The sequence below is a fragment of the Amblyraja radiata genome, chromosome 6 (assembly GCF_010909765.2).
Source record: "Amblyraja radiata isolate CabotCenter1 chromosome 6, sAmbRad1.1.pri, whole genome shotgun sequence".
Taxonomy (NCBI): Eukaryota; Metazoa; Chordata; class Chondrichthyes; order Rajiformes; family Rajidae; genus Amblyraja; species Amblyraja radiata.
This window is the reverse complement of record NC_045961.1, coordinates 52,762,985-52,782,379: the sequence shown is the minus strand read 5'-3', so window position 1 is coordinate 52,782,379 and position 19,395 is coordinate 52,762,985. Positions and strand designations below refer to the sequence as shown.

The 19,395-nt window shown below is 40.8% G+C and overlaps 1 protein-coding gene across 1 annotated transcript in view; it reads right to left on the bottom strand.

Annotated features, from left to right (window-relative positions):
• The window catches only part of LOC116974418, a 271,724-nt gene extending 254,542 nt beyond the window's left edge, over positions 1–17,182 (bottom strand). The window contains exons 1-2 of the mRNA XM_033022844.1: positions 16,854–17,182; positions 16,439–16,503 (exon numbers count right to left, since the gene is read on the bottom strand). The gene's annotated coding sequence lies outside the window, so the exon portion shown is untranslated. The remainder of the gene's footprint in view (positions 1–16,438; positions 16,504–16,853) is intronic.
• Positions 17,183–19,395: the final 2,213 nt, after the last annotated feature.

The window sequence follows — 19,395 nt, the reverse complement described above, 5'->3', positions numbered from 1 at the left end:
CCGATTGCAGAAGTGCCGCTGACTGCGGTGAGGGGTGGAGGTGAAAGTAGGTGTTGTTGGGGGAAGGGGTAGAGGAAATAGTTTGTGGGAAAGTGCTGGTTAATGGTAAACTTCTTGATCCTGAACCAAACATTCCTGTTCTTCCTAATCCATATTAGTGTTTTAAGTCCTTGGAAAAGTAACTGTCTGGAGTGAATTAGAATGATTAAGGGTCTTGACCCGAAACATTGCCTATTTCCTTTGCTCCAAAGATGCTGCCTCAACCGCTGAGTTTCTCCAGTATTTCTTCATAAAATTTTAAAATTAATCTTCCTGTCAATTGGCTGCCTGTTCCTTACCTACCTCCATTAAAATGGGAAATGGTCAAGTATAATCCTGGTTTATTGTTATTTATACAGTTCTATGACCCATGATCATAACCCACCCAGTTTTGGGATTAAAATTCATTTTTTTTACTGCCAAGTGGAGTCATCAGCAATTATATATTCTAACTGAACAAAACAGATATGAAATCATTGAAATGAGCTCAAATTGCATGCTTCTTTTCGAAATTGAACCACTCTTCATTCACTTTGGGTCTCTCAATCTAAATTAGTTCAACATTTTCTATTACATGTTGAAAATAGAAGTTACATAATTATGCATTTAAGGAGAGAACCATTGGTTCAGATAGACACTGTTAAGAAAGACACCAAAATCAATTCCTGGTGGAGTCTAGAGACTTGAAGTAACAGCTTGACAACTCAACAGTTATTTTAGACTTTGTGATTTTCTTTTGGTTCCAAATCTTATTAGGCATTTTGATTACTAAGCAAAAGAAAAATAGAAAATGTAAACAAGAAACCCAACGTTCAGAATAAGCAACTGATGGATAAAATGATAAACAAAAGCTGTTGTGTACATCACAGGCAATTTTAAAAATCCAATTTCCATATGTATTTCAGTTCAAACTCACTCCTTACTTTTACGCAGATTTTAAATAAACTTTAGTTAAATTACAAAATGATTGCCCTTTGGGAAGTGGAAAAGGACTTGGTTGACAGCAGAACCTAGTGGGGAATTGAGTGCGTATAGTATTATCATTGTGGGTTAGTAATAATAACAACAAACAGTTTACATGGGCAAAGGTACACAAAATTCCTTTACGTTTACATGGGCAGTTTGCATTCTAAATAAGGATATGTCATGGCTTGGATTTATAAGGCCAAATGCACTAAACAGCAACAATAAGATACCAGGAAGTACATTTTCATATATGCAGCACACTAATGTAAATTGATTAACAGAATAGATAAATAACATTAAAAATTGCAATAATGTAAATAATATTTCACAGGTTAAAACATGATAGGCTACAAACAACTTTTCAGAAATTTTCCTTGCACAATGCCTGTTATGAAGTAATGGTTAGTTTTACATTTGACCATCGGCATTCTGAAGACAGTTCTAAATAATGGTTGCAAAGTCTAAAATATATAAATAATTGCTGGTTTTCAAACATAAGATAGCTCCATTTGCCTAATTTGAGCCAAACTGCAGAAGTTAAGAAACATTTATTTTTCATACAGTCAAATTTGGGGGTTGTGGGAAAAAACATGTTTTTCTTCTTGTCATTCCGACAATCTGCAGTCCTGAAAGATTATCCTCCTTGTCAATCAACATGATTAATTTCTTTATGCATATTAGGCAACACACAAAGAATTAGAAGAGATTTTCAGCTTCCAATTCTCAATTTAAACTAAAGAATGATTTAAATTCTCAGTTTAAACTAAAGAATGTTTTAAACAGGTCTTTTGTCTCACACTTTAAGCTAATGTAGAGCAAATTCCATTTCTGATTGACCATATTTTGTTTAATTCAAATTAATTTACCATATTCTGTTTAATCCCCACCTGTTTCAAAAAGACCACTAACAAAGAAAAGTAAGATAGCATACCTTCATGACTACCATCCAGTGACTCCAATCTCCACCATCGTCACATGCTTCAAGAGACTGATGATGGCGCACATTAACTCCAGCCTCCCAGCCAGCCTTGATCCAGTTTGTTTAGCGTCGCAACAGGTCCACAGCAGACGCTATCTCCCTTGCTGCTATCTCCCTTGCCTCATCTCTGGAACATCTAAACAACAAGGACTCCTACATTGGACTCCTCTTTCTCGACTATCGCTCTGCCTTTAACACCATAATCCCATCCTGATGTGAGGATGGTCTGTTGCCTCCCTGGTGCCAGGGTTCAGGATGTCACGAGCCGAATTCTGAACATCCTCGAGAGAGAGAGAGAAGGTGAACAGCCGGCAGTAGTTGTGCACGTAGGCACAAATGACATAGGGAAGGAGGTTCTCCAACATGACTTCAGAGAGTTGGGAAGAAGACTGAAATGCCGGACTTCTAGGGTGGTTATCTCTGGATTGCTTCCACTGCCATGTGCTAGTGAGGACAGGAACAGGGAGATTGGGGATCTGAATGTGTGGCTGAGGGGCTGGTGCATGGAGCAAGGATTTAGATTTATAGACCACTGGGATCTCTTCTGGGGTAGGGATGACCTGTACAAAAGGGATGGGTTACACCTTAACTGGAGGGGGACCGACATTCTGGCAGGCAGGTTTGCTAGGGCTACACGTGGGGGTTTAAACTAAATAGTGGGGGGGGAGGGATTGACAAATTGGGAGTATAAAGATGGAGTTAAAGGGGAAATGGCTACAGGAAAAATTACAAAAGATTCTCAAATTAATGGGAAGGAAAGCTTGAGAATGGTCAACAGAGTAAGGTCAGGGCCAATTGCGAGCAGTGCGAGGGGGGAAGTGAATACGGAGGTCAAAGAACTGTATATGAATGCGCGAAGTATAAGGAATAAAGTGGAAGAGCTTGAGGCTCAGCTAGAAACTGGCAAGTATGATGTTGTGGAAATTACTGAGACATGGCTGCAAGAGGGCCAGGGCTGGGAACTGAATATTCAAGGGTATACCTCCTATCGAAAAGACAGACAGGTGGGCAGGGGGTGGGGTTGCCCTGTTGGTGAGGAATGAAATTCAGTCCCTTGCAAGGGGTGGCATTGAAACAGGAGATGTGGAGTCAGTATGGATAGAACTAATGAATTGTAAAGGTAAAAAGACCCTAATGGCCCCCAAACAGTAGCCTGGACATAGGATGCAAGTTGAATCAGGAGTTAAAATTGGCATGTAGTAAAAGTAATGCTGTGGTTGTTATGGGAGATTTGAACATGCAAGTAGACTGGGAAAATCAGGTTAGGACTGGACCCTAAGAAAGGGACTTTGTAGAGTGCCTTTTTGATGGATTCTTTGAACAGCTTGTATTGGAGCCTACCAGGGAGAAGGCAATTCTGGATTTAGTGTTATGTAATGAACCGGATTTGATAAAGGACCTCGAGGATAATGAGCCATTAGGAAGCAGTGGCCATAACATTGCCAGGTTTAATCTACAATTGGAGAGGGAGAAGAGTAGTTCGGAGGTGTCAGTGCTGCAGTTGAATAAAGGGGACTATGGGGCCATGAGGGAAGAGCTGGCCAAAGTTGACTGGAAAGATGCACTAGCAGGGATGACAGTGGAACAAAAATGGCAGGTGTTTCTAGGAATAATACAGAAGGTGCAGGATCAGTTCATTCCTAGGAGGAAGAAAGAATCCAAGGGGAGAAAGGGATGACCATGGCTGATAAGGGACATCAAGGACAGTATAAAAATTAAAGCGAAGAAGTACAACGTAGCAAAGATGAGCGGGAAGCAAGAGGATTGGGTAATGTTTAAAGAACAACAGAAGATACGGGGAGAAAAGATGAGGAACGAAGGTAAGCTAACCAAGAATATAAAGCAGGATAGTAAAAACTTCTTTAGGTATGTGAAGAGGAAAAAATTAGTTAAGACCAAAGTTGGACCCTTGAAGACCGAAAAAGGTGAATTTATTATGGGGAACAAGGAAATGGCAGATGCGTTGAACAGGTACTTTGGATCTGTCTTCACTAAGGAGAACACAAACAATCTTCCTGATATAGTAATAAATAATAATAAATTTTATATTTAATGGGCGCCTTTCATACAAAATCTCAAGGACACCTTACATAGTAATCGGAATAAAAACATATAATCGGAGTAAAACAAGTAATTAAAGACATCACAATGACACAAATTAAAAACAGAATTCAATCCAAAAACAGAAAATCAAAAACACAGTGTGAAGAGAGAGCAGCGGCAACCAAATCGTGCCAGCGTCCACTCTCTCTTCACGGCAGCCATCTTGGACACAGACCTACAAGACTACAGTTAGACAAAAAAAAATCATCCCCCCACAGTGGATAGCACTGTGGAGGAAGGCACAATGTCCAGTCCCCACCCAATGTTCACCCCAAAGTCAGGCCTATTGGGGCCACCGCAGTTGCCTCTACGGAGGCCCGATGTCCCTGGCCGTTCTCACCGGGTGGTCTTGCCCCGGCGTCGGGAGAGTCCTTTCGGCGGCTGGGCCACTTGGAACGGCCGCTTCTTGGTTGGAGCCCGCGGCTGCCGAAGCCGACAAGGCCGCACCGGTTTGGCGCTCCTAGGCTCCAGATGAAAAAGTCGGCGCCCCGCTCTCCTCACTGCCGCCTTGCCGCCTCTACGCACGCCGTCTCTCCGCACGCCGCCTCTCCGCTCCGCAAACCCGCAGCCCGGAGATGTTGCTTACGGCGGTCCAGCTCGCCAGAGCTCCAGCGCGGCGACCCAGGCAAGGCATCGCCCGCTCCGCTCCGCTCCGCTCCAGCGCTCCAATGCAGTGCCGCCACGCAGGCCGAGGTGCTGGGTGGTTCCCGCCAAGAAACGGCGCTCCAAGCCCGCTGGTAGGCCACGACGACGGGTCGACGGGCAGCCCGGAAAAAAGGCTGCCACACCGACCAGGTAGGGACCTATAAATAAAGTAACACCTACCCCCCCACATTAAAAGACCATATCCCCTACAAACAAAAAAACAGGACTCACTAAAAAATAGTAGTGGCCAGAGGATCTGGGGTGACGGAGGAACTGAGGGAAATCCACATTAGGCAGGAAATTCAGCTGCGGCTCGCCTGCAGTCCGTCTGTCTTTACTTTTTTTTTTGTTTTTGTTTTTTTTGTCTTGTTTTGGCTAAGTTTTAGTTTATTTAGGTTGTGTTATGGGAGGGGGGGGGGTGAAACATGTTTTTTTGTCTCTCCCTTCGGGGGAATGCGACTTTTTCTTGTCGTATCCCCCTTCTCTGCCTCCGTCTGCGCTGAGGCCTAATGGCGGAGCTGGCGGCCTCCAACCTGCGACCGACCTCGAGGCTCCGGAAGCAGAGCCAGCCAGGACTTACCAACGCGAGGCTGGCCGTCTTCGGGGCCGAGGCAGAGGTGGCCCGACTCGCTGATGCGGCGTTCCAGATTTCGGCAGCGGCCCGGAACTGAGGCTGCGGGACTCGGAGCTGTTGCAGCGGGACTGGGAGCTGATGCAGCGGCCCGGGGCTGGGGCTGCGGGACTCGCAGCTGATGCAGCGGGGCTCGGAGCTGAGGCTGCGGGACTCGGAGCTGTTGCAGCGGGACTCGGAGCTGATGCAGCGAGACTCGGAGCTGATGCAGCGGGACTCGGAGCTGTTGCAACGGGACTCGGAGCTGAGGCTGCGGGACTCGGAGCTGTGGCTGCAGGACCCGGAGCTGATGCAGCGGGACTCGGAGCTGATGCAGCGGGACTCGGAGCTGAGGTTGTGGCGGGCCGACTCGGAGCGGAGACGGCGTTCCGGCTTTCGGCAGCGGCGACATCACCACGGAGGTCCGCAGGACTGGAGAGCGGCATCTTCGGCCTGGATCGATCACCTCAGCGCAGAGGGAGAACAAGGAGGGAAGAGACAGAGACTAAGACTTTTGCCTCCATCACAGTGAGGAGGTGCTTGGTGAACTCACTGTGGTGGATGTTAATTTGTGTTTATTGTATGTTTTGTTATTTATTGTTACTGTGTATGACTGCAGGCAACGTAATTTCATTCAGAGCGAAAGGTCTGAATGACAATAAAGGAACCAAATTCAAATTCAAATGATGGGACTGAAGGCTGATAAATCCCCAGGGCCTGATGGTCTGCATCCCAGGATACTTAAGGAAGTAATCGTGGATGCATTGGTGATAATTTTCCAATGTTCTATAGACTCAGAATCAGTTCTTGTGGATTGGTGGGTAGCTAATGTTATCCCACTTTTTAAGAAAGGCGGGAGAGAGAAAACGGGAAATTATAGACCAGTTAGCCTGACATCGGTGGTGGGGAAGATGCTGGAGTCAATTATAAAAGATGATATAGCCGCACATTTGGATAGCAGTAACAGGATCGGTCCGAGTCAGCATGGATTTACGTTGGGGAAATCATGTTTGACTAATCTTCTGGAATTTTTTGAAGATGTAACTAGGAAAATGGACAATGGAGAGCCAGTGGATGTAGTGTACCTGGACTTTCAGAATAAATTTGATAAGGTCCCACATAGGAGATTAGTGGACAAAATTAGGGCACATGGTATTGGGGGTAGAGTGCTGACATGGATAGAGAAGTGATTGGCAGACAGGAAACAAAGAGTAGGGATTAACGGGTCCTTTTCAGAATGGCAGGCAGTGACTCGTGGGGTACCGCGAGGCTCGGTGCTGAGACCGCAGCTATTTACAATATACATCAATGATTTGGATGAAGGGATTCAAAGTAACATTAGCAAATTTGCAGATGACACAAAGCTGGGTGGCAGTGTGAACTGTGAGGAGGATGCTATGAGAATGCAGGGTGACTTGGACAGGTTGGGGGAGCGGGCAGATGCATGGCAGATTAAGCTTAATGCGGATAAATGTGAGGTTATTCGCTTTGGTAGCAAAAACAGGAAGGCAGATTACTATCTAAATGGGAAAAGGGGAAATACAACGGGATCTGGGGGTCCTTGTACATCAGACTATGAAGGTAAGCATGCAGGTACAGCAGCAGTGAAGAAAGTGAATGCCATGTTGGCCGTTATAACAAGAGGAATCGAATATAGGAGCAAAGAGGTCCTTCTGTAGTTGTACGGAGCCCCAGTGAGACCACGCCTGGAGTATTGTGTGCAGTTTTGGTCCCCTAATTCGAGGAAGGACATTCTTGCTATTGAGGGAGTGCAGCGTAGGTTTACAAGGTTAATTCCCGGGATGGCGGGACTGTCATATGCTGAGGGAATGGAGCAGCTGGGCTTGTACACTCTGGAGTTTAGAAGGATGAGAGGGAATTTCATTGAAACATATAAGATTGTTAAGGGTTTGGACACACTAGAGGCAGGAAACATGTTCCCAATGTTGGAGGAGTCCAGAACCAGGGGCCACAGTTTAAGAAAAAGGAGCAAGCCATTTAGAACGGAGACGAGGAAACACTTTTTCTCACAGAAAGTGGTGAGTCTTTGGAATTCTCTGCCTCAGAGGGCGGTGGAGGCAGGTTCTCTGGATGCTTTCAAGAGAGAGCTAGATAGGGCTCTTAAAAATAGCGGAGTCAGGGGATATGGGGAGAAGGCAGGAACGGGGTACTGATTGGGGATGATCAGCCATGATCACATTAAATGGCGGTGCTGGCTCGAAGGGCCAAATGACCTAATCCTGCACCTATTGTCTAATGTCAAACTCATTCTCAAGCTCCTGGACCTACGAATTAGCATTCCCCTCTATCAACGGATCCTCGCCTTTCTAACTCAGACCATAATCAACAAGGATAGGTGACAACATCTCCTTGTTGAATAATTCTCAACACCGATGCCCCACAAGGATCCATTCCCAGTCCCATAATATACTCATTATACACCCACAAATGTATGGCCAAATTTGGCTCTAACACCATCACAAGTTAGCAGATGACATCACAGTAGTGGGCGGATCATGAACAATGATAATACGGAGTACAGGAAGTAGAGAACTTAGTAACATGGTGTCAGAACAACAACCTATTTCTCAATGTCAGCAAGACGGTAGAGCTAGTTATCGACTTTAGGAAGTAAGGTGAAGTACATGAGCTGATCAACGTCAATGGTGCCGAAGTGGAAATGGCTGAGAGCTTAAAGTTTCTTGGTATTCCTATTAACAACGATCTGTCATGGACCAACCATATTAAAACGACAGTCAAGAAGGCACAGGACATTTGGTATGTCTCCAATGACTCTTACAAATTTTTACGGATACACATAGAAAGCATACTGTCGGATAGCATCACAGCTTGGTTTGGGAACAGCCCTGCCCAAGGCCGCATTAAATTGCAGAGTTGTAGATATAGCCCAGTCTATCACACAGATCAACCTCCCAATCATTGATGCCATCTACATTTCACTCAGCCTCGAAAAAGCAGCCACAGAATCAAAGACTTGTCCCACCCTTGATATTCCTTTTTCTCCCTGTTCTCATTAGGTAGAAGGTAGAAGAACAATAAAATTGTTATATGGTTATATGGTTATATGGTATCTGAACAGGAACGGATTCTGCACTCTGTATTTTCCCCTTTGCTTTACCTATTATACTTAAGTATGATTTGATTGTATTTATGTATAGTAGTATCTGATCTGATAGGATAGCATACAATACAAAGCTTTGCACTGTACCTCAGTACACATGACAATAATAAACACAATTCTAAACCCAATTTGAAATAAATTGCATTTATGATTGTTTTCAACTTAAACAATTAATAGAGTCAATAAAATTTACATAATTGCCATATCAGCAAATAAGAGAAAGCAGTCAACAACAATATATCAAGAGAGTAAAGAGTCAAGAGTGTTTTTCTGTCATACGTCCCAGATAGGACAATGAAATTCTTACTTGCCAAACCAGATCATCAACATGTGGAACATTTATAAAGATGAAGTCAAGAAAGACGTGAACAACTCCAATTTTTTCGGGCGGCACTGCAGGGCTGCCGGGTGTGTGTGCTTCTGCTGCCATGAGTGTCAAAAACAGTGCTGTGCACTTGAAAAATCAGATTAACCTTCAGTCGTACAGTTATGTACGTATCCATGGGCGTTGTAGTACCCTTCAAGACATTTATCTCCTCATGTTTTGACAGGATTTTTTATTTCCCAGATCTTTTTCTGGCATTTAAGTCTCCCGAATGATGTGAACAGTAGTGCCATACACAAAACATGTCTGTATTGAGATTTTCAACCTCACGGGAATAAAACATTTTATGCATTCAGAGAACAGCCAGGTTACATCAACCCAACTTCCTCTAAAAAACATGTTGTTTAAAGATCCAATACTGAAATGTCTTGCTTGACTTCACTGTGATTTGTGCTCTTCTTCCGCTGCAAAGAAACATAGAAAAATAGGTGCAGGAGTAGGCCATTCAGCCCTTCGAGTCAGCACCGCCATTCAATATGACCATGGCTGATCATCCAAAATCAGTATCCCATTCTGGCTTTCCCCCCATATCTCTTGATCCCCTTAGTCCTAAGAGCTAAATATAACTTTCTCTTGAAATCCATCACCTCACTAAGTAAACACTATTACAGAAGTTAGTGGCATCACGCGAGTAATTTCTTAGTTTCCAGTTTTGACATGTATCGTTATGAAAGTTGCAAAAGGAAGCAGTCTGTAAAATGCTTGCCTTCCTGAATTTTATGCAGTTACTATACCTTAAATAAGAGTCATTTTTTTCTTTGTAACAACTCTCATATAGTTACAATTGAAGGGAAATGAATATATTGGTAGAGTGGTGGAAGTGGTTGTTTAAAATAGTCTTTATGATTATCTTACACCTGGTCATGTTGGTATTGTTTATTATTGTCATGTGTACCAAGTATGGCATCAATACTCACAGCAGGGTGAACTCACGTATATTTTATTTACAGTGGTAAGGAAGTCCACAACTGCATGGGGGAGCCTTCCCTCACCATCAGGCTGCATGTGCCACTGGCGATCTTGGGGTCGTTCCAGCAGCTCAATCCTGGTATTCGAAGGAGGACGTAAAGCAATCTCAGATTTCTCCTTGCAGTTCACCCTTGCCTTGAGATGAGAAGCTGCAGTCTCAGGTTTATCTTGGCAATCTCAGGTTTATCCAGCAGCTCAGTTTTGGGCTTGAAGAGACTGTGGCTGGTAGTCACTGGGTTATCCTGGCAGCTCAATCTTTGCCTGTGTGGAGGCGCAGTTCCTCGTTGTCCGTGGGAAGGAAGAGGCATTGACATTTCAGGCTTTCCCTGGCCATCTTAGCCTGGGTAGAGACGCTGGCTATCTAGGGCTTCTTCCTGCCACTGTCTTGACCACATAGTGGCATTAGTGGTCTCGGGTTTCTCTTAGTGGCTCAGTCTGCATCAAACCTGCGCACCCCACTTCTTCCTTTTCTTCCTTTTCTTTAGCTAGAATGCCTGGGTTTTCTAGGGAGTGGGCCTATAATATACATCAATGATTTAGATGGATTCAAAGAACATTAGCAAATTTGCAGATTCCACAAAGCTGGGTGGCAGTGTGAACTGTGAGGAGGATGCTATGAGAACGCAGGGTGACTTGGACAGGTTGGGCGAGTGGGCAGATGCATGGCAGATGCAGTTGAATGTAGATAAATGTGAGGTTATCCACTTTGGTCATTTCCATGTTCAATAATCAATGAGTTTTGCATCATCTTTATTACTTCCACCCTGACATCAAATTCACTGTGTAGCTGGAATATAAGGGGTATTAATGAACCAATTAAAAGGGGCAAAATACTAGCTCAGTTGAAATCATATAACACGGACATTACTTTTCTACAAGAAACGCACCTTAAACATCAAGATCAGATGAGATTGAGGGCGTATTGAATAGGCCAAACATTTCACTCCTCATATACTTCGAAATCCAGAGGCACCGCAATTATTATTCGCAAAGGAATACCATTCAAATCAAAGAACATTATATCAGATAAGGAAGGGAGATATCTTATAGTTACAGGAGAGATCCATGCTACGCCAATCACTTTGGTAAACATATATGTGCCCAATTTTGATAATCCTCAATTTTTTAATAAAATCCTGAATACAATCGCAGAATTTAACTACCAAAATGTTATAATTGGAGGAGACATCAACTGTGTTTTAGATCCGTACTTAGATAAATCGATGCAAAAACAAAGAGGTAATATGAAATCTAAAACTAGTGAACTCTTAAATACATATATAAAAAATACAAATATAGCAGACGTCTGGAGGATCGCGAATCCGACTGGAAGGGAATACTCGTTTTATTCAATGGTACACAAAACATACTCACGTATAGACTACTTCCTAGTGGATACAAAACTAATCCCTTATACTATGAACCCTAAATATCACACCAATACGATTTCAGATCACTCCCCGCTAACTTTAGTTTTAAAATTAGAAGGAATGTCTACGTACAAATCGTTCTGGAGGTTTAACTCGCAAATTCTGAAAGACCCACAAGGGAGTATATATCTAAAAAAACAGATGGACCTATTTTTTGAGACAAACGATACACCAGATATATCGCCCACTTTACTATGGGAATCCTTCAAAGCATTTATTAGAGGAGTCATTATCTCGTATCAAGCTTTTCAAAACAAAAAGAATAAGAATGAACAAAGACAATTAGAAGTACAAATCAGACAACTAGATATAGATAATGCTAAAGATCCAACTATAGATAAACATAATAAAATTTTAATACTGAAATTTAAGCTAAATAAATTATTGTCAGAGAATGTTATAAGATTATTCCAAATTACAAAATAAAGAACATTTCGAATTTGGGGATAAACCCCATAAACTTTTGGCACGCCAACTGAAAAAACGGGAAAAAGATCATGCAATTTTAAAGATTAAATCAGATAGAGGGGAATTATTAACACTACCTAATGATATCAATAAAAGATTTGCTCAATTTTACAAGAATTTATACACATCGAAAACGCTAATAGACAATAATAAAGTTTCAGAATTTTTGGACAATTGTAACCTTCCAAAACTAGAACTGAAGGAACAAGAGGAACTGGGAGCACAAATTACATCTAAGGAAATAGAAGACACAATAAACACACTTAAGAATGGAAAAACACCAGGACCAGACGGATTCAGTAATGAATTTTATAAATGTTTTTACGACATAGTTACACTACGTCTACAGAAAATGTATACATACGCTTTTAAAGAACAAATCTTACCTGAAACACTAGCAGAATCAACGATCACATTAATACTTAAAAAAGATAAAGATATAGAAGAACCAGGCTCATATAGAGCTATTGCTTTGTTAAATACGGATCAAAAAATATTAGCGAAAACACTAGCTAGAAGACTAAGTCAATATGTTAGTAAATTAATAAATGAGGATCAAACGGGATTTATACCTAAGAGACATTCATTTAATAACCTGAGACGTCTGCTTAACATAATGCACTCTCACAAACCTCAAGAACAAGAGTTATCTATCATTTCATTGGACGCAGAAAAAGCGTTTGATCAAGTAGCATGGGATTATATGATTAAAGTATTGCAAAAATTTCAAATGGGAGAGAACTTCATCGCATGGATAAAATTATTATATAACAAACCCACGGCTAGAATATTAACTAATAATATACTATCTACGAAATTCCAATTAACAAGGGGCAATAGACAAGGATGTTCATTATCACCGCTGTTATTTGCTCTGGTAATTGAACCTTTAGCTGAAAAAATTAGAACACACCCAGATATTTACGGTTATAATACAAAATATTCAAATAACAAAATATCCTTATACGCAGACGATGTACTACTGTATATCACAAAACCCCAAATCAGTATACCAAACATATTAAATCTAATTGAGGACTTTGGATCTTTCTCAGGATACAGAATAAACTGGAACAAAAGTGAAATTATGTCGATAAAACCGAAAGACTCAACACATCTCTTGAAATTCCCCTTTAAAATAGCCACAGAAAAATTTAAATATTTAGGATTTGAAATCACTGGAAACTATCACGCTATGTTTAATGCCAATTATAGCCCCTTACTTAAGAAACTAAATAATCTAATCAAATTCTGGAAAACGCTCCCGATGTCTTTAACAGGTCGAATAAGTGCTATAAAGATGATTTTTTTACCACAAATCCTATATTTATTTCAATCAATACCAATATATCTTCCAAGAAAGTTTTTCAATAAACTAGACTCAGACATTACAAATTTTATATGGGATTATAAATCCCACAGAATACAAAGAGCACACCTTAGTAAACCAAAAGAGATGGGTGGTCTAGCGCTCCCTAACTTTATGTACTATAATTGGGCAGTAAATATTAAAAATGATTCACCTGCTGGACAACTGCCCAGCAGGTGGACTGGATTGTAATGGAGAGAGAGGACTGCTCTCCGTGTAATACAGGAGCGACTCTCCTCTCACCAATGAATCTGAATAACTAAAATTATAATAAAAATCCAATGATACATAGCACAATTAGAACTGAAATATAATTTGGAAACAAATAAAACAGAATCTAAAATTAAGAAATCTATCTCTTTTAATGCCAATAGTCAATAACCCGTCGTTTAAACCTTCAATTATAGATAAATCATTTACACAATGGGAAAGAATGGGAATCAAAATGCTCGGAGACTTGTATGAATTAGGAAAATTATTATCATTTCAACAATTACAACTGAAATATAATTTGAAAAATAATCAATATTTTAAATATCTTCAAATCCGTGACTATCTGAAAAAATACACAAAAGGCTATCATAACATGCCCCCAGACTTATTGGATGAAGCCATGAAGACAAAGGCTGAATCAGCAAATCTAATATCATACTTATACAACATTATTTTAAATATAGAAATACCTACAACCGATGGTATTAGAAGAGACTGGGAACAAGAACTAGCTATAAAAATTTCAAAAGAGAGCTGGGATAAACACTTACTATATGTGCATAAATGCTTGATCAACGTACGACATACTCTAATTCAATTTAAAACATTACATAGACTATATTATTCAAAAACTAAAATAAATAAACTTTTCCCCAATGTCTCACCCATTTGTGATAAATGTCAGTCACAAGAAGCTACCATAGCGCACTTTTGTTTTTTGTATAAAAATCCAAAAATTCTGGAACGAAATATTTGAAATATTCACAAAATTAATTAAAATAAAACTTGTACCAAAAGCAGAATGGATCATTTTTGGAATATCGGAAGGTAACCCCGAACTAAACGTGTTTCAAAAGAACTTACTTAATTACGGGCTAATAATGGGAAAAAAGCTTATACTCAAATTTTGGAAAAATGCTCCAATACCAACAATAAAAATGTGGATTTCAAACATGTTCGAAACACTACACCTGGAAGAGATGAGTCCTCCTAGCAGGCAAAGCAGACCACTTCCAAAAGACGTGGTCTGCATTTATGGAACTATTACAAGCATAAGGTGCAATAGTAATTTAAAATATAAATGGTACCAGGATCTGGTAACGGGGGGTATAAAATAAAATAAAACACGGTTGGTATATCCTGTTTTGCAGAGTTTTGTGTTATAATAGAGCGATTGTTTTTCCTTTTTTTTTCTTTTCTTTCTAGGGTCTATTTCCTTTCTTTACTTCCTTCTCTAACTTCTTCCCTAAGGGGCTTTCTTTTCCCAACACTCTCCTGCACCTTCACGATTCTTGCTCACTTTCCTTACTTCTTTTATTTCTACCTTTTTTAAAGCTCGAAAAACGAAGTGGTACAACAAATGTAATAAGATATATGTGATGTGTATTACTGTAATTTACTGTACTTCTAATTAAAAAATAAATAAATAAATGAAATTCACGGACTATCTCTGACACCTATCATCCCTTTCCTGATCTCTTTGTCACCATCACAGAGATCAGAGTATCTACTAACATCCATTACAAACCAACTGTCTTCCACAGTAACCTTGAATTACACCTCCTCCCACCCAGCCATTTGAAAGGATGTCATCCCCTGCTCTCAATTTTGTCTTTGTGATTATCTTACAGCTGGTATCCACCGAATCAGCTCCCAAGAGGATGCTTTCCACTCTAGGACATACAAAATGTATTAGTCCTTCAAGCATGCGTTGCCTTTCAACAAGATCATGGCTGATCACATTGCTCAGGTCAATTTTTCTGCCCTTTTAGCATGATGCTTGATTATATGTTCCTGTGTTTACTCTGTGTTTACTCTGCCAGCCAGCTTTGCATCTCAGCAAACTTTGAGATGTTACTTTTGATCCCGTTTACAAATCGCTCATATAGATTGTGAACAGATGGAACCCAAAACTGGTCCTTAAGATACTAGTCGCAGCTTCACAACTCAAAATTATCTCCATTTACTTATTCTGTTTTCTATTTGGTAACTAATCCTCAATCCATGTAAAAATCTTAGATCCAACCCCATGTGCTCCAAACTAAAAAACAGAAAATGCTGGAAACATTCAGCAGGTCATATTGTACTGCATGGAAACTGGCTGTTCGGCCATCTTATCCATGCCAACCAAGATACCCCAACTAAGCTAGTACCATCTGCCCAAATAGCTGATTTCTGTGTCCCATATTCTAAGTAATGCTAAATAAGGCATCTTCCCTTACCAATGCATCACTGTACCAGGAAGCTAAAGTGTTTACGATCAGCCTAGATTTACCCTCTCATTTACCACTATCTCTATGGGTAAAGGTCAGGCACAAACTGCACTGTCACCCAAATGCATTAAGCCTCAGCATTTTGAATCACCATACATACGTCCCTAAGTTTAAATGGGTCTGAAACATCTAAAGATAAGCATCTGAAAGCACTTCTAAAACTCCACTCTTAGAAATCAAAGGGTAAAATAAATCATTTGTATGTGCATTTGTTCACATGGTGGTCAATGAACAGAATTTCTGTAGAAGTTTGAATACTTTCTTATCATTTAGGCGCATTTTGTAGAACAATTCATGAGATTAAAATAGGCAATGTAATGCAAATATTCATCCAAATCAATAAAGAAGCTGGAAACTATATAGCGAATATGTGAAATGAAATCCAGTGACTGACTTCTTAATCGCATTTGATAATTCTCATGCAATATCTTACAAATTCACCACAGTTACATAAAATATTCAGCTTTACTGTAACTAGCATTTTCAACATTTATATTTACTCTGCCATTATTTACCCCAGTCATAGCAAATTCAAAATCACTACATTAATGCCTTGACAAAATAACTCCTTTTAGTTGTTTTCCATTATTTGGAACAGAACAATGGATTATATATACAGTTCATTATGTTGAAGTTAGAGTGTACATTAAATAGATCATGACTGACCATCACTAGAATGAAAGTTATGCTATTCTTAAACTGGAAGCTGTACCAATCCCAGCACAAGTTGCTCTAAGCATTTAATAAATTAGCCCATGCATTTTTTAAGTGCTCACAAATATTAATACCTTACTGATTTAAAAGATGCAGTTAATGTATATATATCATTGCACCAAAAACAACTTACCACCAATAGTAAGAAGGGTTTATAATTGAAGAATAGCCTCGAGAACGAAAAACAACGATGTATTCCTGCAACAAAGAAAATTACATTAGTGGGGCGTAAATTAAAAGGTCACAACTTCATAAAGTTGTCCAGTGGAACTTATTCACAAGCCAATTTCTGATATTTCCCCTCCATCATTTACCAAGAACAAAATATTAATCACATATAGATTTTTTCTTAAGGCTCTTTATGCTTTTGTTTGACCCTTTCGAATCCCAATACTAGGGGAAATTCAAGGGCCACTTTAAAAATGTCACTCCCTCCGGGTAACCTAAGATTTAAAGATCAATAGCATTTCGCCTCTTCTAATAACGCGAATTAAACTGAAAACAAATGCGGCGTTCCCATATAAATTACAGGAGGAATGGGCACTTACTGCTGTACTTCGTACATCTGTCCACAAAGCATCCCAGCTGGTAGCTGTGGCGTTTCTGCAGATGTTGCCCTGTTCTCACTGTGAGCTATGATCCGATTTCCGCAAATCAGTGCCTGATACCCCTTTTCAGGCTTCCAATGCTGTGTCCAACCCGTGTTTACGCTCCCCTCAGACGAGCTGAGATCAGTGCGAACACCATGCAGGTACCTGTATTCCGGTGCCGAATTGTCACACGGAAATCACAGTAGCCGCTTGGCCTGCGCTCCGTGGACCGATGGGAAAAGACCGGATCAGACTCAATCGGACTGGCGTTCCCGCTGTTATCACCAAGCCTGGAGCAGTTGTAGCCTCCCGATCCGCGCCAAATCCCACCGTCAAAGAAATAGCTCAATATCGACCGCAAACAACAGCGTCTCCTACCGACTTATCATAACGTTTCTTTTTAATAGCCAGTCCCCTGACTAACTTCTCGTTTATCGTGGAAATTGATGCAATTGATATTTATCTTGCAAAAGAATGAGAGCTTGTCAGAAAACTGCTAATCTGTGATGTTTGGCCACAGATTTGCTTTTTTTTAATTTTAATGGCTATAACTTTGTACGTGTCGCATCAATATTTGAACAGCTGGATTGCATTAACGCATTGAAGAATTGAGGAAAGAATAAATAATAATCGAGAAAGCGAATAAGTGTGATCCCAGGTGGATTAGCACATTAAAGGTAGAAATAGGCTGTATGCTCCATGCTAACTGAAGGGAAATAAATGTAAGAATATGCACCATCTTGTCAAAGGCAATTATGATGGGCTATATGGATTTATGCAAATGTAGCGCACATCAAAGAACTGAATTAGCAAAAAAAGAGAAGTCAAAGAAGAAATCTGAAAAGAAAGGAATTCACAGGGGACAAGTATAAATTCAAGAATTCTTAAGAAAGAACAGACAATTACAAATTTATTAAGGAGACACAAGAAGCAGCAGATCAGATGCTGGAATCTTGCGTAGAACACAAAGTGCTGGACCCACAACATTAGTCTAGTTTGTGACACAAGACCCACAACATCCTGGCCACACACTCATCTCCCTGCTACCTTCAGGTAGAAGGTACAGGAGCCTGAAGACTGCAACAACCAGGTTCAGGAATAGCTACTTCCCCACAGCCATCAGACTATTAAACCTGGCTTGGACAAAACTCTGATTATTAATAACCACTTTCTGTTATTTGCACTTTACCAGTTTATTTATTCATGTGTGTATATATTTATATCATGGTATATGGACACATTTATCTGTTTTGTAGTAAATGCCTACTATTTTCTGTGTGCTTAAGCAAAGCAAGAATTTCATTGTCCTATCAGGGACACATGACAATAAACTCACTTGAACTTGGAACAGCACAGATCAGACAGCATCTGTGGTGGGAATGGGTAGGAAAGGTTTCAGGTCGAGACCTTCTTCAGACTATTTATCCAGTCTGAAATGTCCCGATCCCAAATGTCACCAATTCATGTCCTCCAAGGATGCTGCCTGATCTACTGAGTTACTCCAGCCACATTGTGTTCTATACAACGTAACACATCTTCATTCCACAGATTGAGGCAAGGGTAAACAAATAAACAAAACAAACTAGACTAATTTGTATGGTAGCAACAGTTGTCAATTTGGATTAAACGATGGTTTTACCTGGACATTTTTTTTGGAAGAATTAATTTAGAAACTTACTAGACTAAGTGGGACCCGTTGGGTCCCAGCATCACACGGGAGGGCTGGACCCCAACGCAATATTCCACCTCTCCACCAATTCCAATATTGGTGGCCAGTGAGGGGTGGGGGGGGGGGGCGCTTTCTGGAGCGCTAGTATGGGTGTTGGGGGCTGAAAGGACTGGTTTCCAGAGGGCTAGTGTGGACATTGTGGGTCGAATGGATTCTTGGGCTGGCAGCTCAGTCACTCAAGCCTGTTGTGCTGACAGCTCACTCACTCACGGCAGGTGGGCTGGCAGTTGACTCACAGCTATTCCTTGAAATTCCATTTCAAGCAGGGTGCAAGGCCACCAAATTCAAGTGCAGTTTCTTACCACTTCAGGCAGGGTGCAAGGCCACCAAATTGAAGTGCAGTTTCATACCATTTCAAGCAGGGTGCAAGGCCACTAAAGACAGCGAGTCGTGACCTCTCCCTCCTCCATCTTGCAGAGACTGAGCCACGCCCACACTTCTGGGTTTTACAGTCCCTCCCCACCTCCCACCAGAAGGGACATGGCCTTCATGGCATGATTGACAGGAGAGAGAATCTCAACATTTTTTAAACACTAATAACTCACAATAAAATACAATACCGTTTATTGTCATTTGAACGTCAAATGAAGTTCTAACGAAATTTGGTTTCTGCAGTCATACAACGAGAAAAAAAACCAAGACAACAATTAACACAATTTACACAAACACCCATCACAGTGAATCTCCTCCTCACTGTGATGGAAGGCAAAGTCATTATCTCTCCCCTGTTTTCCATTTTTCTCCCGATGTTAAAGCCACCGGCGGGCGATG